At 42.8% G+C, this 23,337-nt stretch overlaps 1 protein-coding gene across 6 annotated transcripts in view; it reads right to left on the bottom strand.

The window, feature by feature from the left end:
- RAD51B (RAD51 paralog B) overlaps nucleotides 1-23,337 on the bottom strand; it is a 557,996-nt gene that overhangs the window by 63,673 nt on the left and 470,986 nt on the right. The gene's annotated exons all lie outside the window — the stretch shown is intronic.

The following is a 23,337-nucleotide window of genomic DNA, read 5'->3' as shown; positions in this document are numbered from 1 at the left end:
ACCTTGCCCCAGAGTGAGAAGATTTATTGTTATGCTTTCCTCCGGCCCCATCTTAAGCACCCCTTTGGGAAGTAGAGTGATCATGATAGGAATCAGGATATTTTCATGTGTGGGAGGGAATGGAATGCTGGCGTCACATCTGTCTGTTGCCCCTGAAGGCTCGGGGGGTGGGGGGTGGGGGGTGGGTAGGGAATAGACTGTTGAGTAGCTGGTGAGGCCATCCCAGCATCCTCAGCACCCTGAGTTTTAGACAAGAACCCAAAGGTTCTCTGGGTTTATTTCTCACACTGGTGAATTCAGCTTGGCTGCCGAGTTCCTGCAGTTCAGCCTGTGTTTCCCTGACATCTGGAGCTGGGCTTCCTGAGTCAAGCCTAGGACAGAAGCAGCTGCACTTCTCCTTTTTTGGGGGGTGTGTGCACACACGCACAGGCACACACGTGTGTGTGCACGAGGGCTATCCCCGTGGCTGTCATGCCAATATAAGGCTCAAAATAAACTGGGGCCACAGAGGAAGGGAAAACCCCATTTGTGACAGGAATTCATAGAGGCCCTCAGATCACAAGCTGCAAGGTCCGAACAGTATGCAGGTTGCCAGAGTGTGGGGGATCTCAGGCAATGGACGTGACCTTGCTTTAACTTCCTCAAGTGTTCCTTCAAGAGAGTGTCCCCAACCCTGGTGGCCCAGTTTTTCAGGCAGCAGCCTCGTGGCGGGAGAGGGAACTGATGAACCAAATGTGCTGATGCTAACAGGGTTATTTTAATCGGGGGAACTGGTTTTGGTGGCAGCGGGCAGTCAGCGCACATCTTCAGAACACGAGTTCTTAAGCAAAGCAATTTCCTTCTTCCTTGAAAGTCACTGTTTATCTATGGGACAGAAGTATGAGTTTTCTGAAAATGACCAGATTCAGCAGAGTGAGCAAGACTACTGACTTGGTGTCATCTGTCCCCCATCTCAGATGTCAGCTGATAGAAGACAGTCCAGTAAAGAAGTACGAGATAACATGTGGGGGATAATTAGTAATTTCTGGGCAGTGGGCTCAATACCTTACCTACATTATCTCTATCAGGGAGATGCCATTATCACACCAGTTTTCTAGGGAAGAAAGCTGAGCTACGGAGAGAGTAAGTGATTACCCAAGGTTACTCAGAAAGTGGCAGAGCAAGGGTTTGAACTCAGCGGTCTGAGCAGTCATTCAGCCATTTAGAAAGTACCACAAGAATAACCATTCATTCCCCTCTCTGGGAGGGAGAACTCATAAAGCCCTCCACCCCGTTTTCCAGATAGTCCACTCATTTTCTCTTCCTCATTAAACTATAACATGCAATGTCTTATTCAGCGTCATCTGTGCCTGTCTAGAAAAGCATATTTGTTTAATGTTCTCTTCCTATTGTTGGAAAACTCTTAGTCATATGATAGGCTTCTAGAAATTGATACCAAAGAAAAAGAAATCTCCAGATTCTGTAGCTTTTCTACTGACAATATGTAAAATAACCTTAGTTGCCAAACTCATGACTGGCTTTCCTTCTGTGACTACAATCTCCACATCTGGGGCACTTTCTTTGCCAGAAGAACATAATTATATGTCTTTTTTATATCTTAGGATGTTTCTATATTGTATGACACTTCTAAGTGGAACTGCTACGTTAACCGCCGTTACAATCCCACTGATAATTGCATTAGTTCTTCTATCAACGTTAAGTCCACAATGAGAAATGAAGCAGCAGAAGGTAAATGTGAGAGAGTCAGAGCAGCCCCTCAGGAAGCCAGTTAGCCCATTTCCTCATCTGTAATACAGCTGTGGGATGTGAAACGAGGTAGCAACCACAGTTATCGTTTACATGTGCCTACTATGTGCCAGACATGATTCCAGGTGCTTTACATGATAAAAATCTCTTAGTCATCTCAACAATATGAAGTTGGATACTTCTCCTGCCCTCATCCTACAGATGATGCGACTGTGCCCATATCTGTACAGCTAGCAAGTGGTGGAGACAGGATTCAAACACGGACAGTGGCCCTAGCCTTGCCCCTGATCCTGACAGGCAGCCCGGCCTAGGAGTCCTTGTTCTAGCTGACTTCCCATGTCAGCAGCCTGAGTCTGACCCCAGCAGTGGATTATTCTAACATCCATAGCTAAGGATGGCCCATAAAGTTTTCACGACATTACCATAGACTCATCTTGTTTATGAAACAGCATCATGGTACAAATAGAAGAGTCATGTATTAAGTATGTTGTTAAGCAAAAGATTTTACCATCATTGTAAGATTTTGTCGTCATTGTTCTTAAGGAAAGTGACACGCCTAAGGTCACACACTTAGTCACAGGTCAATACTGGTACAAACACCCCTTCACGTGTCCTGGAACCTCAGGACCTACTGCTTCTCTTAGACAACATCACGGCCTCCGGCGTGATCAAGCATCTCTGTAAGCGGACACAGCTCTGTGCAGGACTGTAGGGATCACTTTACCTGCTTCACAGCAGCCCTACCTCTAAATTAAAAACAGCACAACAGCAACAACAAAATTATAATAAAATCAATGGCAGAAAGACCTCTGGGGTATAAAAATTTCCTTAAGCTGATCATCAAGTTCCTTCTTGAAAGAGGCAAGGGCCTGCCAGCAGGAACCTAAAACTCATTATTATTCTGTATTTTCTTTCTGCATGACTGAAAAGTTTTTCTATCCTCCCCACTCCCATCCCTATCAAAAGAATACCACCCCCACGCCCACCCAAGACAATCACAAAGTTTAAAAGTAGCGAACTCTGACTTCAAAAAATATTTTTAAATAAAAACTCCAAAACCCACAGTGGTTGTAAAACAGCTTTGTGTGGAAGAAGGGCAAGTTTTCTCTTAAGAGAGGCTCATTTCATAGGGTTGGGCAAAGAGAGAGATGGGCGGGGGTGGGGTGGGTGGAAAGGGTGGGAACACAGAAGAAGGGGAGGCGGGAGAGGAGGAGATAAAGGAGGAAGAATCGTTGGCTTCAAAAAGCAACATTGTCCAGAGAGGTGAAAGGGAACAGATGGCCGTGGAGAATGTGGCCCTCAAAGCCCCGAAGAAAGGGCGATGCTGACAGATCTCGCTGTTTCCCATTGATGCCTGAACGTCTCGTGTGGGGAGCCGAGGCCCGTGTGGGGGACGGACCTCTGTTCCCAGCGGCTCGCTGGGGCACTGGCGCTGAGGATCCCTGAGAAAAAGCACAGGCAGGGGGGCAGGGAGGGGAGCAGCTGTGGCCACAGAGGGAAGGACAGTGGGGGCGTGCGGGTTTCCACAGCCTTCTCTTCTGGCCCGGCCGGGAAAGGTCAGCCCAGCGCTAGTCTTTGCCCTGGCAGAGGTGAAGGAAAGGACAGTGGCTGGGGCCCAACGTCTCAGCACCCTCCCCCCCAAAACACACGAGGGCAGGCATGTCTGGGACCAAAGAGATACCCTGGGAGAGGGAAATGAGGAAAACAGTCCTCATTTAGGAATTCTTTTAGAGAATTGAAACATTCAAACGACAATAAACAAGAAAATTGGGTCTATGAAAGAGGTGGAGACTCCTGCCAAGTAAATCCCATATTATTTCATGGAGTCTCAGGGCAGAGAAGTGATTTGCTGAGGAAACCCAAAAGGAGTTGGTGGCAGACTCAGGAAGGAGTCCAGAGGTCTGAGTCTGCCTCCAAAGAGGTGCCAAATTCAAAGCGGGGTTTTTGCTGGACACAGTGGGATTACTGGAGGGGCAGAGCGGTCTCTGGTGCCCAGGGTGTGTTCATCTATGTTCATGTGTGTTCATGTGTGTATGTGTGGGATGGGCACCTGGATTGCGTGTGGGCTCATTGCTGGAGGATGTTACTGGAGACTCACAAGTCACCATGGAGTAAGGCTTGTACAGTCACCTCCGGCCTCCTGGGAGGGGAAAGCCCAATAGTTAGCCCCTGCAGACAGAGGCCTGGAGAATCGGTCAAGAGGGGTAAGGGTTTGCAGAAGCAGTGATTGCAAAGAAGCCCATACACTTTAGAGGACAAAGACACATCGGTGTCATTTCCTAACTATAACTTTGATCATGAAAATTACTGTTTCAAATGACCTCTTGAGTGCTCCCTACATCCTCGAGAGGATGGTGATAAAATTCAGCCCTGCTCCTGCCCAAGGAGGAGGGAGCCACACTTCTTGTCTCACTGTCCAGTCAGCTCCCAGAGAGCTGCACAAGCTCAAAACATTTCTCTGGTTTGGATTTGCCTCTCTCTTCTTCCCTGACCCAGAATATAAGAAAGAACTGAACTCAGGCCTGAGGATCTTGAGACAGTGGGGCACGAGTTTGGAGAAACAGACCAGAATCATCATCTGGAAACATTCCTGCAGGTCTCAGGCTCCCATAAACATCTCTCATCTAACTCTCAGTGGGAGTAAGAGAAGTTAAAAGGTGGCTATAAATACATTTAGTGACTTGGCACGTTCATATTTACCTGGGCTAGGTCGCCGTTTCCCCAGAAAAGAGGATGCAGCAATGGCCGTCAAACCTCACGTTCTGTGCTGTGTGTACACCCGAGTTACTGAGAAAATTCTCATGGAACAGTATAGTAAAAAAAAAAAAAAAAAAAGATCAACCAAGATGAAGACCTTGCCTTTTTATTTCCCTGCTTCATCCAAATTGCTCCCCAGGCACTTTTAGATTTAGAACCTCCACTAATCAACCTTATAAACAGCAACCCAGCCACTGTATAGAAATTACTTTGTATAGCTCCTAAGCGAAATTACCCCCGGGGATAGAAGATGCCCAAGGCTTAAACAATTACAACAGAACACAGCCTCAGTATGAGAATAGAAGACACGTACACTTTGACATCCCAATTGAAACTCCAGGCTGAATCCGACATAGAAGAATGTAATTACCTTTCCTAGTTTGATGGTACACTAAAGAAATTGGAGAAGTGGAATACCTATTAGGTCCCCACTAATCCTCCTCCTAAATTCAAAGCAGGGTTAGTCCCTGGAATTCATTTCTGGGTATTCTTACTCTCCACTATTGTTAAACAGCTCAATTGATAAGTGCTTGCAGCTAATAATGCTTTCTACTGAGCTCACCCCTCCTCTTTCCCAGCCGCTCAAAGCACTTTACAAATATCACCTCATTATTCTTTATAACACTCAAGTGAGCCTGATAGGTGGAAAGGTTCATTATCTTCTTACCAATGGGGGAAACAGACAAAGGAAGAAGTGACTCCTTTGAGCCAACAAAGCAGAGGCAGAACTGGAACTAAAACTCCGCCGGCCTCCTGACTCTAAATGCGCACCTGTCCTATGTCAGCCTGGAAAGCCGTTCCGCTGACAGGGCAGGCTTTTCTAGCTGTGGACTGTGTTGTAATCAACAGGTCCACAGAATTGGGGCACTGGCGGGAGGGGAAAGGATGGGAGTCGAGCTGGAGAAGCCCCACGTGAGTCTCAGGGTCCTCCTCAGGAAAAGAAGGGGTTTTCATTAGAGGATCTTTAAGGTCCCTTCCAGCTCTTTAGATAACGAGTGAAGTGAGAGTTTCAAAAGAAGAATTCTATTTTCACCAGCCCCTTGGGACAATCTGAGCTTCATGTTGCTCGTAAGTCAGAAACAGAATCCGTGCCTCTTTACAGAGTCTCTGTGTCATCCAGTGTCCACCCAGATGACGGTGGGGATCACATCCGTCTGTGCGAGGAAGGAAGTGCGAGAGGCAGTCCTGGGACATCAAGGCCACGGACTAAAGAGATGGAGGGAGGCAGGGAACAGAAAGAAGACTGGAAGGGTCATAAAAAGAAGAATTGGCAAACATTTTGAGCTCTGCCCGGGCCTTACCTAGAGACTTATGACAAGTCCTTCGACGTTTAAGACGACTCCAAAGAAACAGCATTTGCTTTGGTTTTTCTAAATACAGGTTTCACTTGCCAACCCTAAAAGCCATGTGAACAATGCCCCCAATGTACCCTGTGGTGGTGGTTTTCCATTTAAACAGAATTTCATTTTAATGAAATAACACTGGTGTGCTTTCCAGTTAATTAAAACAGGATTTTACAGGTGGCTTCATGGTTGATAATTTGTGTTGCTTGAGCCAAATATGCCTAAGCCTTTAGAAACCACCCCCTCACTTCCCCCAAGTATTTTATCTCTCTGATCTTTTACACTTTCCTTTCCGGAATGATGCTTTGATAGTCTGTCACAAAGAGAATTGGAGAGAGGATATTTAGTAAAATCAACATTTGTTTGCAGGAGAAGCAGCCCCCGCAACCAGAATAATGACCTTGGGAAGAGTCTTGGGTGATGGGCTGATTACAATGACTGGATATAAAGGACTGACTGTGTAGCTGCCAGAAAGAAACACATTTTTGTAATATCTCAGTTGTTTCTATTGGCCTGGCTTTCCTTGCATTCACCATGGGAATTGAATCAACAAGTCTGCTTGCTTTTATTTCACTGATTACAGTGCATTCTTTTTTTTCCCTCCACATAAAGAGAAGAAAGAGTAAAGAACAAATGAAAGTCAGAGGCCTGATGATATAGAAAAAAAAAGAAAGAAAAGATGGGTATAATTTTATTTATCTTTAAATCCAGCTGCAAAAGCGACTAGTTGCAAGCTTTATTCCATCAGCTCTCTCTGAGGACCTCAGCCTGACCTTGTGGAACCTTCTTTCTGGGAAGTTAAAGAATTTCCAGGATTAGCTCAAGTCCTGAGGCTGCCAACTGTGACAATCTACAAAGCCCTCTTAGGTAATGATTCAGACCCCACTTCTGCTCAAGGCCAAGATGGTCCCTGATGAGTTGGAAATATTCTAACTTCCTAGACCTAGACCACAAGGCAAATTGACCCGGAAGAATTTCAGAAGGGTCATTTCAGCAACTCTGCATACTAAAGACTCAACAACTGATATATCTGTGACAACAGAAATGTAATTGAACTTGAAAAGCAAGAAATAAGAGGTCATCAGAAACAAGTTTAAAAAAGAATACTGGAAGGAAGGAGGGAGGGAGGGAGGGAAGGAAGGAGGGAGGGAGGGGGGAAGGAAGAGGGGGAGGAAGGAAAAGGGAGGGAGAGAGGGAGGGAGGAGAGAGAGAGAAAGAAAGCTTTATGAATTTAATAATAATTGATTTCCACCACCTGATTCTGAAGAAGGTATTTTCTGAACATTTCCTGAACTGAACTTTTGAATTCTCTAGCAGAAGGTCAAGTTTCCAATACTGATCAGATAAAATGCCAAATTTCTCTCACCATTATAATCCCCAGGCAAGGAAAGGAGAAGAATGAATCAACAGTCTCAGTTTATCATGAATGGCCCAGAGAAGAGTAAGTCTTTAGATCCCATCAAGGGTTGCACTAGTTTCATGTAGCCCAGAGGTCACCCTAATCACCCTGACACTGACTTTCCCTGTGTCTCCTAAACAGTATAGACATCTGGGTAGTTAACAGAACAGCAAAGAAAGCTTCCAACTCAATTCTGTGATTAACTCATTCTGTGACTTCCTTAGGCCTCAGTTTCTCCATTTGAGAAACAGTAGCCCTGCTACTATTGTATCTCTGCATAGATTGGTTCTAGCATTTTCCCCAGCCACAGTATATTTTCTACCTTTTGAGTTTTATCCAGTGCTGGTCCCTAGGGATCCCTTACAGTGTCTGAGGAGTCTCAGGTCATGAATTCAAGCTTTACTGGCCAACAGGAATATTCACTTCTATTCACTCCTACAGAAGAAAGTTAAAGTCAGAATACTAGTGTTTCAGGTGACCTCACTCAGGAAAACCCACTGGCATATGCCAACAGATACAATCCAAAATGGGAAAGGATGAAGACCCAGATGGGGAGATTTATTGTGTAAACCAAACCTACAATAGGGTTAGCTCTCAGTGTGAACATCTAGCTTTTAAAATAAATGACTAGAACTTCAAGGCTCAGATGTTTCCACTACCCAAGATTTGCAGTCTAGTTTATGACTGAGCTCAGCAACTACCTCCATGACAATGGGTTTCCACGATGTTAGTTGAGGAAATTTTAAGAATAGTCAACAGCTCCAAGGAATTTTTCATTCAAGGACATTCAAAATGTTATGTAAGTATTAGTTCTTATAATCCCAAACAGATGTGGCAATGAGGTTCTCCATTTGAGAAATAAGGAACATTTTATAGATTTGTCTCAGGTAAGAGAGTAAGCTAGGACTTGAACAGAGACTCCAATAAGCCACTCACAGAATTATCTGGATTTCAAATGGGTTATATGTTATCAGAAAACCTGGATTTTAAGAGAGAAATTTAGACGATTCATTGAGAAACAAGAGGTCCAACTCTATCTTGAGTATCAAATTTCCCTGTTGACTCATTCTCCATCTGCTTACTACCTTTATTCAGAAGTCTTCCGGAAGCCTGACCAGGATGGATCGAATCCAGATCTATCAAAATGACTAACACAGATAACAATGCGTGGTCCTGATTTTCTTAAAAAGCAAGTTTCCACTTTTCTATATTACCTTTCAGGTCAATTCAAAATGCAGCCTCCCTAAGATAGACCAACATTTTGGATACTTTGGTAGAGCTGATATATCAAACCAAAAAAGCAAATCACAAAGTAGTATGTGCACTACAGTCTAATTTTTGAAAAAAATTTACATAAGTATGTGTGTAGAAACATGGATAGAATTATAAACACTGATATTTTACATTATCTTACTGGAAGGGCATTGTAAGTTTTAGTTTCTTTTTTTGGTTATCTATATTTTCTATTGGTCCACAAAGCAACATGGATACATTTTATAAATAAAATGTTGAGCCAAAGAAAGCAGTACCAATGAAACCCTACTATATGATTCTGTTTATATGAAGTTTAAATGCAGCCAAAACTAATCTACGTTTGTAGAAATCTGGATAGTGGTTATCTTTGGTAGGAGGGGTCAGGGTAGTGACAGAAATGGGGAGCTTTCCTGAGGGTACACTAATGTTCTGTTTTTTAATTTGGTGCTGGTTACACGTTGTGTTTGCTAGAAAAGTTGATGGACTTGTACACTTATGATGTATACACTTTTTTGTTGGTGTTATGCTGCATTTTTAAAGTTACTTAAGTGAAAACCAAACCAAACCAAAGCAAACCTGCATCCCGAGGCTTCCTCACACATACTGCCAAGGAGTCTAGAGAAACGACTATCACTTTGGGTGGTGAGAGATACGTCTAACTGAGCTTTCAGTTGTACAGCAGTCTCCTTTGGGTGGTGGCGATCACAGGAGGAGACTACATCACCTCCACAGCTCCATCTCTGAGAAAGGGGCTCTGGAATCGGGCTCCGTGAAAACAGGAAGGGAAACACAAGTTCATGTCATGGAAGGGTCCTGATTTGTGCGTAGCCGTGTCCTTCACCTCTCCCCTGACAACACTGTGTTGATGGTGACTCTGGAAATCCCGGTTTTCATTTGACTCAGCCTCACTATAAGGCTTGATGAATCAGCCTGGACCAGATGCAGCCACACTGGGAGGTGCACTTCCCTCACTGAGCTTGCATTCGTAAAAACAAGTGTTAAGTGGCTACATTTGCTAGAAGAGAGGCTCTGTGGAGGCTGGGACCTCGTATCCCCAGTGCCTAATACAAGTCCTGGCACAGAAGAGAAGCTCAATAAATATTTTTGAAGTGAGTGAGAGTATGAGTCTGCTTTGAAAAGGAAGAAACTGTTACAGCTCAAGTACAAGTTACCATGAATGGTAAACGGAAAGGGAAAAGATGTAGTAGGACGATATATATGTAGTGATTTCTGTCTCTGCTTGTCCCTTCAGTGTTCCTCAGGTAAACCAAGTCAGAATGCAGAGATTTGTGCTGCTGTAGATTTTTGGTAAGACCAATTATCAAAGCACTGGCCAATAAAAATATAGTGTAGGCCACAAATGAAATTTAAATTTTTCTAATGGCCACATGAAAAGAAAAAGAAAAAGAAAACAGTGAAATAAATGTGAATAATATATTTCATTTAGTACGACATATCCAAAACATTATCATGTCGACATGTGATCAATATGAAAATTAAGATATTTTACATTATTTTCCCTGATGCTAAGTCTTTGAAATCCAGTGTGTATTTCACACTTACAGTACATTTCAAGTGCTTAATAGCCACATGTATCTAGTGACTATTGTATCAACAGTACAGGTCTAGGGGGATATCCATTTGGTGGAAGTTCTTTAAGAAAAGATAGGGGTGTGTGTTTGTGTGTGTGTATGTAAGAGCGCCTGAGAGAGAGAGAGAGAGAGAGACTGAGACTGACTTGCTAACACTGGTTCCATCTGTTCCTGAAGTCAGCTATGTTCCAGTCCTTAGCATCTACAGATATGCCAGTATCCTTTTAAGAATTTCCACTTTCTGCTTACACTACTTCGAGTATGGTTTCTGTCACATGCAATAAAAAGAGTCCTAACTCCTAGAGATAAATACAGAGAAAACATGCCTGTGGGTGCATCCTGCTTTAGAAGCACAAAGTCTGTCAAAGAGTTGACACTAAATCAGCATTGTTGAATTTATAAATCAAGAAATAAAGGCATTAACAAAAATTCTATTCCAAAAGTTTTTTCTGTTATTTGCTGTAGGTTGCACCATGAATTTGTACATCACTTTTGAGAACAAATGAACCAAAGTCTCATTCTACCTTGAAGTACTCCAGGTGCATTTTAACTGTAAATTCTGAATCAAACAGGAGTTTAATAAGGTGCAGGCACTACAAGTTACCTGGATACTATCCATCTGAGACTGCTGCAATGTAAAAGAAATGAAAAGAACAGCCTTTCTATCGGCCAGCATCCCTCCTGCTTCATCTCAGGGTTTGTCTTCCTGCCAACACACATTTATTTCTGTGTGTCTTCAGTTAAACATGGAACTGGAGCTTGCGGGGAACGGGTCAATACTTTTAACTTCACTGAGGAAAAAGCAGCTGCCATCCTTGATTACAATCGCCTAAATTGCTTTGCGATTTAAATGCCGTAAGTAAATTTGGTGTCTCAGTATTGTTTTTCATTCTTCTATAGGTCCAGACCTGAACGGGAGAGAATGATATCAGCATACAGTTTCATTTCGATTCCAATTTTCCCATGTCACAAACCACTCTTTGGGCATCCTAAGAGAATATGTGGTCCCTGTTCTGGGGAAATCACTGCAGGCAATTGGTGCCAGCAAGGTGGAAAGGCAGGCCTAAATAAGAGGCTAAAAGAATCACCTTCCCACTGCTTGATGGGAAACCCTCCTGGGATGAGAGAGAATTCCATAAAGAGGAGTGCTAGATTGGCTTTCAAAACCTGCTAAAGGCACACAATCCAGGGAGACTGGAGGAGATGGTAAAGGCTGAAGGGGTACTAGGCAGTATCAGGGCAGAGAGTCAGAAAGGACCAAAAAGAACAAGCTCTCTCCTGCTGTTAAAATTCCTGGATGAGCCCCACAGGGGCTGAATGTGGGAGGAATCCTGCAGTATTAGCTGTAACGCCATCCCAAGAGGTGTGAGCTATTTAGCATCAAGGAGAGGAATGGGGAATGGTATGTTATTGCTACATTCATATGAGTCATAGGCTTGTAAATGCTTTCTATCCTGCATAGATCATTCATCATTGGAGCTGGGAACTTAATCCAATTGTCTATGGAGCTGTTCCTGATTTGCCCTGGTTGAAAGGGTTAAGCAGGTCAAAGAATACTTAACCTCTAATATTCAAATTTTCTATTCATGATGAGTAGTGGGAGAGACACTTAGCAGATGGAGCCCCCGGCAGGAAAGCAGGGCTCCTGGTTTCTGCCAAGAGCTTCTGTGTGGCCTTACGTAAGTCCCTGCTTTAATCTCAAAGTTTTTATTTGCCAAAATAGGGGCAACTAAAACTTCCAAAGTATACTGCCCTAAATGTTGACAAGAGCACACTGGAAGAAGCTGCAAATTCTGGAAAGAATGCTGAGAAAATAGAGCAGATTAAGGGACCACATTAAGTGACCACAGTAAGTGGCTAAAAGCACAGACTCTGGAGCCAAGCTCTGGGTTTCAATTCTGGCTCTGCCACTTATTAGCCGTTTGCCTTTGGACAAACTATTAATCTCTCAGTGTCTCAGTTTCCTCATCTGTAAATCAGAGATAGTAATAGTACCTACCTCATAGGTACCATTAAAAGAGTTCATATATGTTAAATGCCTGGCGATATTGGCAAATTGTACTGCTAACAAGTAAAACATACTTTCATTTTTAGAGCTGGGAAAGACTTCACAAAATATTTTGTCCTCAGAAAACACCCTTTCACAGAGAGAAAACCGAGGGCCAGAGTGGTCAAAATAAATGAATAGAAATGATTTGCATATCCCAACCAGCTTGTCAGAGACAGTGACATTCCCAAACATTCTCAGAAATTGCCACAAGTGTCATCATTGGATGTTCTTAATGCTAGACTAGGACCAGAAGTAAGACAAGTCTTCCTGGGTACTGTCCTGGGGGACCAATTAGACCTTACTTGTTCTCAGCTTCCTGATGGGCTCTTGTGCCATCAGCATCTTCAGAAAGGATGAAAGAGCATTTGGCCAATGGTATGTAGTGCCCTTAAACTTCCAAGGTGGTCAGCCTGAAATTGCAGTTGCCTTGAGGGGATGCTAGGAAGGAAGAGGATGCTAGTGGATGAAAGGCCAAAATCTATGACCCTGGCTCGAAGAGTCTTTTGGAAGAAGGAGTTAAGTCCAGAGGCTTCCATTCCTGTTGTGGGGCTTCACCGCGATGTGACGCAGGAGTGAAGGGTGCAGGCCTAGCAAACTGCCCACGGCAGGACGTGGTGGCCTAGTTGACGGGAGAGTCAGGCTGAGCAGTCCCACTGCTCCCTGGAGATACGGATCAAGCTCATAGTCAGGGGAAGTTGGGATTAACACAATGCGGTGTCCGAGCTAATGAGTTAGCAAAACAGAAACAGATGGCAATTGCAGTAACTTAACTCTCCCATCTCTGTTTGCAATGTGCTCCCACTAGCTTCTTCTTCATCCTCATGCTATCTGACTCTGCCTGGCCCTCTCGGTCCATCTCGGAAGATCATAGTCACAGAGAAACCACCCTGCACGAAAAAGAAAGCTGTAACACTGCTTTCTAAATATAACTATCACCCACAAGTGGGGTATAATGGTGAGGAGGAGGTCTTTCAGACAGCTTTGGAGAGATACTGACCTTTGGTTCTAGAGGAAAAGCAAAGTTAATTGTATTGAATTCTTGTTATCTTATACTTGACATATAATTCCTTGTAACAGCTGTTAAAAAGGCACACAGTTGCATATGAGAATGCTAACGGGGGTATAATAACTTGGGGATGAAAACAAGAAAAGGGAACTTTATTCTGAACTCAAAATAAGTTTCCTTTAGTCAGAACTATAGACTGTGGAACACTTTTCTTCATAGGCATTTATCACATGTGATAAATCAAGTTCAAGCACACCTAGACCAGACCTTGCCACTTTGGAAGGCAAAGAACTGCTTGACAAGTTATTTACCACTCTATCTCTTTTAGGTTTTTTTTTTTTCCTGCTTCTTTCTCAATGGTCATTGTTTCCAGGTGGTATTACTATGTTAGCTGCCCAGAGACTCACCTGGCACTGAGGCCAGCCAAGACTGAGCCATATTGGAAAATCCTACCTCATATTTTCGAAAATTGGTTCATTTTTATAATAATCTCTTTAATAACAAAATTCCAATACATAAACAACAGAAGATCTTTAGAAAGAAAAAGAAGTTTAAAAAAAATCCCTGACTTATGGTTTTCGTAAATGCCCCCCTCCCCCATTCTACCTATTTATTTCATTCAATAAGGTAACAAGAAACTCTTAAAAAATTAAGTTAAACTTTATCGATGCAAATGGGTTTTGCTTTTGCAAAGTGAAAAGGCTGACTCATGAGAAGAAACTTAAGTGGTCACTGAATTATTCAATACACCATGCACCTAAATAGGGATATTGAGAAAGAAGCCTGTAAGCAGACGTCTCACTCCTGCCCATATCCCCAAACTTGCCCACCCAGTGACGCTCTGGGGGCTACCTGCTCACCTCTATCTTTTCAGAACAGGACCTTGGGACTGACACAGTAAAAGTGATCAGCTGTAAAGATCTGCAGCTTGTCAGCCAGCAGGCTCAACTTTAGACCAAAGGAAATACTTATATTCTACCCTTGATCATATGCCTGATAATGAGGGACAGCAAAAAACGCGGGTGGAGACCTTGAACACTGGGTACGGAAAGTTAACACTCCGAGGGAACCAAATACAACCTTTTCGGAAGTGGAACTTCATTGTGGAACACACTTTCCAACCCTGAGGGTCAGCTGTCTTTCATGGGAAGTAACTAGACACAACCTCCTTGTAAAAGGAGGAGGATATCCTGAAGAAGTGAAACTGTTATGTGATGGGCATCTAGTTGAGTTACGTTTCCTGCATGTATACTACAGGGTTCTCAGCCTCAGCGCTGCTGGCATTCTGGGCTGGATAAGTCTTGGTTGTAGGGGCCGTCTTGTATATTATAGGATATTTAGCAGCACCGTCCTCCAGTTGTTATAAACAAAATGACTCCAGGCATTGCCAAACCTCCCCTGGGGTGGCAACATTATCCCGGGTTGAGAATAACTGGTACACTAGTATACATGGTAGAGCTAAAAATTCTGAAAAAACTTGAATGGGAGACATTATAAACGTACGGCTGATGCTTTGAAAAGTTAGATAATTAGTCTATGATACGTATTTTTATCTTGCTTAATAATAATCCAACTCTTAAGCTTCCAAAGAGAATAAAATACTGAAGGAGAACCAGCATCAAATGACAGGAGGCACTGACTGATTGCTTCCAATGGGGAGACATTTAAGAGCAGATTAAGAATTAACTGCTTTTTTTCCCCAGTGGGTTTCTTATCTAGAAAGAAGAGTCAGAGGAAACTAAAGGAATATAAGGAATATAAACAAGACCATCTGGTATCAGAAAGCACAGTGGTCTGAGTCTAAAGACTGTGCTGGTGATTGAAAAGAGGTTTGTTTTTTCCACTTGCCCCTAAGAGTCCTTCCAAGCTTTAACCATGTCACCTTCATATCCCAGGAAGCTATCAAAATACCATCAGTAAGATATGTCTTTAAAGTGGTTTTTAGAGTAAGCAGGATACATTTATGCTGGTCCAATCAGTGGGATGGCTGGTCCAAGTTAAAGCCAGATAAGGGAATACAACCTCAAAATCTTAATTTCATTCACATGGGTGAGCAAATCAACTATACTGAGTAGCATTTAAAGAGTATTAAGTTCTGAGTCCCTGTGGGACTAGACTTACCAGAGTGCCTGACAAAGGGTCATCTGCAATAGCTATTCTTTCAGTGAATGAATGAAGAAATGCTTTTAGAATGTAATTATAGGGAAACTCTATGGCATTCAAACAGAAATTCACCGTGATCGATTTAAGGGAATTAGAAATTAAAACAGTATTGTTTTAAGTGAAGCTCACATTAGCAAAATTCTCCTAAGGAATAGGTAAAAATATATTTCCCGGGGATGACTAGCTAGTAAACTGGAAAGACTAGAATTCTGGCAGGCCAGATTCTAGCTAGCTAACTATCTGTGTGATCCTGGAAGTCATTTACTATCAATGGGACTTGGTTTCCTCATCCAAAATAAGAAATTACTTCCAGCAGCTAAATTTGACAATTGATGGGATGAAGAAAAGAGAACATATAGAAAAATTAGAAAAAGTGAAGGATTTAAAATAAACATAAAAATGACTTCATTGCTTAGGTTCTGCTCTTTTAATTTAGAAGCCTATCAATAGATGCTGGCTAAACTCACTCTGTTGAGTACATCTAACTGAAAATGATTGACGTGCCCACCTCATTTATTTTTACAAGACTAGAGTCACTACTCTTTCAGACTGAAGGTTGCCTCATGTGGGTTTCCATAAACATGGCCTCAATGGAGGGAGAATTAGAACACAGTTTGCCTCCTGCGACCCAAGTATTCTAACCTAACACCGAGGACCCTGTGACTGCAACAAAAGATGTGGGATTGTGTTTTCACTGAAATGACACTGGAGGGGGGGTGCCAGCCCAGCGCTGATGAGTTATGGCACAGACATAGCCCAGAGACTTGGCTTTTCTCGGTTTCTTTTTTAACTGATGACTCTCTCTGTGACTGTAAAAGCCAGTGATCCCTACTCCATCCCCCATTCCATCTCTCTGTGGGGAATTATAATGTGATTAAATACTCAATTACACACACACACTGACATCCTGAGGAAACTGATGAAAACTACCTGGCAGAAAGCATAGGTGTATATTAACTCTAACCATCTGGGGCCTGCTGGGGCACTGACCACAATCCTTGGCTTTTACTCCCCAAGTGAGATGTCATCCGAGACCATGTGTGTGGTCAGTTAATCATGTGTGTTTCAGTTTGGCTGGGTGACTATGTTCTGCAATTTCACTCTGGTCCCCTCACGTCCTTAGCTTCTCAATATGACCAACAACCCCCGTCCAAGAGGAATAACTGGGAGGGAAAGTAGCCTCCTCATTGGCCAGCCGGAGCCAGACAACTCCACACAGTTCCCAGAAGCTACTGAGAAGCACACGTTAGCACAAGAACATCTCCAGAACCCTGGGGCTCTGAGAAAGAGGCAATTTAAGAAAATGACAGCGAAATAAAAGCCTGGAATTTCAGGAAGTGGTTCCAGGAACAATGAGTATATAAAAATGAAGCGGAATCACTTTTTCCAGGCAATCCACTTTCATGGACAATGCAATCCCATGACAATAGCTAGCATTTATGAGTATGTGAGTGCACACTCTATGTTTATAGATACCACAGCAGCCGCCAACAGCGGAAGAGGGTGAGTAGACCCCTTTGTGACCAGGAGCCTCCCTCTTCAGCCTGCTATACCTTCACCACACCCGTGGGAGCCTAGCTTGCCAGCCCAGCGAGAGCTGCCTTGATTGAAACGTGATGTCCCTGGTCACTAATGGTTCTCTTGGGAAGTAAAGGGAAAGTAGCCAAACCACACAGAGCAGACAAAACATCCCTCCCCTTTCCATTCAGATCTACCCTGACCACAGAAACTGTCTTCCCACCAACTTTTCTGCTCTCCATCCTCACCTTCTAACTTGGTTACATTTATCTGCCTTTCCACATACTCTTCATACATCCCCATCACTTCTTGCCTCTCCATGTGGTGGGAGTTGATTATTTCAGTCAACTTCAGGCAAAGTGACACCATTTCCCATATCCACTCTGAGGCCTAGGACACCGATCACAGGCAGGAAGGTAGATGAAGCCAGAAAGGGGATTTCCTCTGCTGGCCTACCGGCGCATCTCTCTCTCAGTAGTTCCCTGTTTGTTTCCCTTTAGAGCACTTGTCAGTCTTTGAGCAAATCCGATTGACTTGGAACTTGAAATGTTGGCAAAAATCTGTGCAGCAAAAATTATCTTCAATGTATGAATTTTTATCAGAAGGATGATTTTTTTTTTAGATTTGTTCATCTAGTCACTCATCACCCAACAGATATTTATTGAGTAATTTCTAAGCACCAGGAACTGAGCTGGGTGAGACCTGGGTGAGACCTGCTAGGTCTTTGAGTAAGTAGTGTCATGTGACTTACGTCAGGCTGAACAAGCCTGGCAATATTAGTCTATCCTTGAATGAGAAGCTCCACTTAGGATTTCCTGGAACAGCACAATATGGCAAATAACATCTACCCAATATACATCTGTTGTTATTATTGCATGAAGAAGCATCCCTGGGAAGAACGAGTAAACTGAGTCAAACATATGAGGCCTCTCTGGGCCTGAGTGTCTTCTATAAAATGGGGCTGCCACTACTTGTTCATTTACAAAACAAGACTGCGCTGAGAATCAAAAGAGATCACGTACATGAAAGAAGACATTTTGTATGCTGTGAAAGTGGAAGGCATATATAAACTATGGCTGTGATTGCTCAGTCTTGAGGTCGCAGATGAGAGTGGCTCATCTCTTCACTTCAACATACTCAGAAGCCTTTACAGAGGAAGGTGGTCTCACCCAGGGCAGTTACCAATAAATTAACTCATCTGAGTCTTAAAGGGAAAGAGAAACAGCTATCAGGAGAAACGTGCTCTTTATGAGTTAATATATAGGGACTGAAAACAGGGAATATTTCAGTTATGAAAATCAAAGAAGCCCATATGCTAAAAGACTCAAACATATTGGGGTGGTCCAAAAGTAATTCGGTCAAGTAGGATGAGGATAAGAAAGTTAAAGCTAATACTTTGTCCCACCTCCATATCCAGTTTATGAGTATATGGAAATAGTCCAGTGTTTCTCAAAGTAGAGGGATATATGGCCTCCTTTTAAAGAGAAAAAATATTTGAGACACAAAACACACTGAAAAACCTCTAGGAGAACTTAGTCTGAGTTTCAGAATCATCAACAAGATTTACTTTTTTAAAATGTCTTTTCATTGCAAAGCACTGTCTTTATAATAATAAAAAAAATCCTTAAAATAGACATAAAAAAATTAAAAACCCTACAGAACCCACAGACCCCAAGTTTCCACAGCCCCCAATTTGAGAAATCTTGATTTTTGTCTCACCCCTTCTTTTTATGGATGAAGGAACTCGAGCCTGTGAAGATACAGTGACTCCCCTAAGCCACACAGATGGCTATTAGCAATAGCAAGCCAGAAGCCCAGGTCACCTGATTTCTAGAGCAAAGGCTTTTCCTTCTTTAGACAAGGCCTCCTCTGTTTGTAGCAGAGCTCACTATCTGCTCCAGACAGATACGGGTATTGTCTTAGCCCAGAGACAGGGAAGCAGATGGAGGCAAGAAGGTTTGAAGGGGAGGTGATGTGGGTGTGGCTGGTGCAGAATGTCATTGCAGCTGGGCCAGCAATTTGTAAGAGAGGTATTTCCAAGCAGAGATTCTTTTGCTCACCATTGAAACAAAGAAACTTTGGGTAGAAAACACAAACAGTTCTAAGAGCGGTAGCATTTCTGCCTAACAAGTTTGGGCAGAAAAGTAGGAAGAATATGGTCTCAAGCTAAAAACCAGAAAGGAACTGCAGAAGGTATGAGGCTATAATTCAGGGTGGCCAATTTAATCAGCTCACATTCATTAAACACCCACATACACATGGTGCTTTACAACAAACCCCTTTCCTCACTCCGAAGCATCCACGGGCCTGTTTTAAATGGGCCACCCTGTACATGTCGGGAATCCAGCCAAGCTGTTAAGGCAACTGCTTCCCTTCCTAAGTAAAATAGGGTAGATTTTTAGACGACCACAAGTAAAGGTTAAGGCTTCTAGGTTTACATCCCATCTGAAAGCTGGGAAAGACTTGGGGAATCTGTTTTCCAAGAATCTGTTTTCAAAACTCAATAATACATTAAATCTTTCCATTTCAGACCAGCAACATCCTAGACTAGCTGCATTCCCAGACTTTCCCCTGCAATTTCCCTGGATGCATTTCTCCTCCTTATTGGAACTGCACTCAAGAGCTTTATGAATATTCCCACATAATGACTGAAGCATTATGGCCCTAGAGTTATGTATAATTAGCCAATCAATGATTCTGGTCACTTCCGGCCTTTGCATAATGAACTCATTGTAACTACAGAAAGCATGTTCTTACCTCTGCCTGTTTAAACTGCCAAGAATATTTTTAGCCTTACTAATTTATCAAGTAACTTTTGATTGCAATCTGATGAGAGGACTGACTGGGCCCCCTGCCTTGACCCCCTGCTGGAGCTGGGCCTAACAAGTTTCTGGTGTCAGGTGGTCTCTGAATATCCAGGGAGCAACGCTGCACAGGTCATCCCATTTGGGTCCCTGCCCAGCTGTGCTGGCAGGTGCTGTGACTTTTCCAAGATATCTCTGATCGTTCCAAAGATTGTGACCCACACGAGAGGGCACCAGATTATCAGGAAAGACTAAAAAAATTGCCCTGTGCAGTTTACTGCTAAAAAAAAAAAAAAAAAAAAAATTGCCCTGACATCAGACCATTCTCCAATAACCCTCATTCTCACATGATGATATCCACTACAAGACCCCAGGAAGCTCAGGACAAGACTCAAGGCATTCTAATTACAGCTTATAATGCAAAGCACACAGTAGGTGCTCAACTGACCACTGCTAGCCGATCGGTTGCTTTTAGTTTTTAATTTGGTTTTGTTTCAGCGGGTGGTTGAGGAAAGTGAGATGGGTTCAAGAGGTAGTAAATACAAAAGGAGAAACAGGATGGCTTGTTTTCAGTGGCTCTGCCTGTCTCCAGAGATATAAGCAGGGAAAAACAGGTAGTTTTCAAGGCAGTTAGGTGAATAATCATAAGAGCTGTAAAGTATTAAGGCTACTTCAATAACACTTTCACTTTTTACAAAATCCTTAGGTGGTCCTGAAGACTCTGCCTTGGGTATGCAAGGAATAAATTGCAGGTGGCTTATCTGGCATGTCCGGGTAGTTTAGGGGTGAGTCCGCAGCCCTTGAATACCTAGAGTCTTCTAGCTTAAGAATTAGAACCTTATCAACATTTTGAAAGCCTCTTGTGCAATCCTCTCCAATAGCACCATCTTTTCTCCCACCCAGAGTTAACCTTTATTCTAAGCTTGGTGATTTTCAGTCAAGCTATGGTCAACACTTCAAAAATCCTATCAAATTTACACAGGAGGGCTTCCCTGGGGGCTCAGTAGTTAAGAATCCACCTGTCAATGCAGGGTATGGGTTCAATCCCTGGTCTGAGAAGATCCCACATGCCATAGAGCAACTAAGCCCATACGCCACAACTACTGAGCTTGTACTCTAGAGCCTGAGAGCCACAACTACTGAGCCTGTGTGCCACAACTACTGAAGCCCACACCCCTAGAGCCTGTGCTCCGCAACAAGAGAAGGCACTGCACTGAGAAGCCCGCACCGCAACGAAGACTAGCTCCCACTCGCTGCAACTAGAGAAAGCCCGCACGCAGCAACAAAGACCCAACACAGTCAAATAAATAAATAAATGAATCCATAAAGAAATAAAAGTAAAAAAAAATTTACACAGGATAAGGGTCCCCAAGCCAATATAAGGGACAGGTTTATTTTTCACTGGAATTAAATCAGATAATTTATTAATCCCCTCAGCAAATGCTTCTTGAATGTCCACTATGTGTCAAGTAAAGACTTAGGCATGGGGAAAAGAGCTGTGCACAAGACAAGTGTGGGCCCTGTGCTCATGGAGCCTACAGCCTAGACAAACAAATAGCTGCACAAGTAATTAGTTAGTTATAATTGTGAAAAAGAGCTCTGTGGGTGAGGTCAAGGGCACTGTTTGAAGTATAACTTGAGTGGTCACAGGGTCTGGGAAGGCGGCGCTAAGAAAGCACCGTGAAGATCTGAGCCAGAAGAGGATGCAGTATAATGACACTAGGTATCCACAAGAAAACGGAATCATTATTTAACGCTTATGGTTTGTTTACTAGACTCAAACCTCCAAAATGTGGGCTCTGTAAAGAGAAATAGAATAAATAGAGGAAGAGTTTAGGAACCACTGCTCCGGAGTGACCTACTAGCCACAGAAGCTGGGACAGGGGAAAGAGAGTGTTAGGAAAATTCAAATTTACCACCACACACAGGAAGATGAAAGAAGATCCTTGCACCCCGGCTCCTGAAGTGCCGTTTCCCGAGATCAAGCGGCAGGCAGGTCTAAATAGGGTAGTGCTAAGTTTCAGTTGTTGAAGCAGTTCCATTTCTACTAACCTTTACACACCATGACTGTGTCAGTTTTTCCGAGCAGGAGATGTGGATGGAAAGCCAGGCCACATCTTAACAGTGCCCTGGTGAGCTAATGGGTGTGATTATTTCATTGTCTCGGATTCACGCCAGCCCAGGCTCATCAGATACAGGCACAATCCAGGAGAAACAACATGACCTCACTTTCGACACGGGACTGCGCGCTTAGATGCCAATAGGAATTTAGCGATCCCTCAGCGCAGGTAAAACTGAGCTCTTTACAGTTCCAGCTAATGAGAAGCATACCAAAGTTACCTAAAACAGTAAAGCTAATATTGACATTAACATACTAGATACTGTGAGAGTAGGGGAAGCCAGGAAAAACTTCTGAGACCATCTGTGCTAAATGTGTCACATCCATAATAAGGGGTATATTTAAGATAAATTGCCATCTCTTTCAATGATTAAGTACCAGATTTATGAAAAGCTATAAACCCACCAGGACCACAGGGTCATCAAGTGGTTGGGGCTGTAGAGGCGAGAATCGCAAGATTTTAGTTGTGTCACAAATTGTCCACTGACTTGCAAAATCTTTGCCAGGGTGACTTCTGTGCCTCAGTTTTCCTGACAATAGAAAAGCAATTTCATCAATGAGCTTGCACAACTGTGAGAAGAATAAGGGCTCTGCAATCAGAAACATACCTGCATTCAGTGATTCATTTTCAGAAACTTCTCATTATATCATGTCAACATTCACTGGAATACCCCAGGAAGCATAAGACAAGGCTTGACACGTTCTAACTGAAGCTTACAGCAGGTTTAATCATCAGTCAATAAACTTTTCTTGAGCATCTACTATGTGCCAGAGTCAGACCCTGTACTAGACACTAGGGATATAACAGGGACTAAAAGCAGACTCGCTCCCTGCTCCAAGAGAGTTTAGCGTTTGCTGGAGCAAAGTGCCAGGATTGACTCAACTCCTTTGTGAACTGTGGCACTCGGTAACTTAGTTAATTTGTTGTTTCATTTCCTCATCTGAAATGAAGATAATATAACCCATCTGACATGTGAACAGGCCTAAAATTACATCTGATACATAGAAGGTGTCCAGTAAATGTTGGTTCTTTCCTTCCTGTCTCCAAATCACAAAGGCAATAATGTTTAGAGTTTCAATTAAAGATGTTTCACAAATGCAAATAACCAAGCCATTATTATCATTGGCCATTTAATAAGCAATTTGGAAACAGAGACAGCAGAGTTAAATTACTGACTCTTCCACTTATTGGATATGTGGTCTTGAGCAGACTATTTAAACCTCTCTGGGGCTCCCTGTCCTTATCTATAAAATGGCAATGATAGAACAGTTTTGAGGATTAAATAAGATGATAAATGCAGCATACCTAGGTTAATCAATAAGCTGTGGCAAAGAACTGGGTGATTAGCAGGTAATGAAGACAAACACACACACACACACACACACACACACACACACACACACACACACACAGCCTGTTTCAAAGGAACTGGTTTGATTTAATTACTATAGTACAATTTGTATGTACTTTTCTTCATTTACTTCATTTATTCATGGAGCAACAAAAATATAGATTAAAAGAATATATCATTAACCATAAGAATGTAGTATATCACAGCAGGATTCCTGGGAGAAGCAATGAAAAG

This window comes from Hippopotamus amphibius, chromosome 4, assembly GCF_030028045.1.
Source record: "Hippopotamus amphibius kiboko isolate mHipAmp2 chromosome 4, mHipAmp2.hap2, whole genome shotgun sequence".
In the NCBI taxonomy this organism is placed as follows: domain Eukaryota; kingdom Metazoa; phylum Chordata; class Mammalia; order Artiodactyla; family Hippopotamidae; genus Hippopotamus; species Hippopotamus amphibius.
This window is presented reverse-complemented; position numbering and strand designations above follow the sequence as displayed.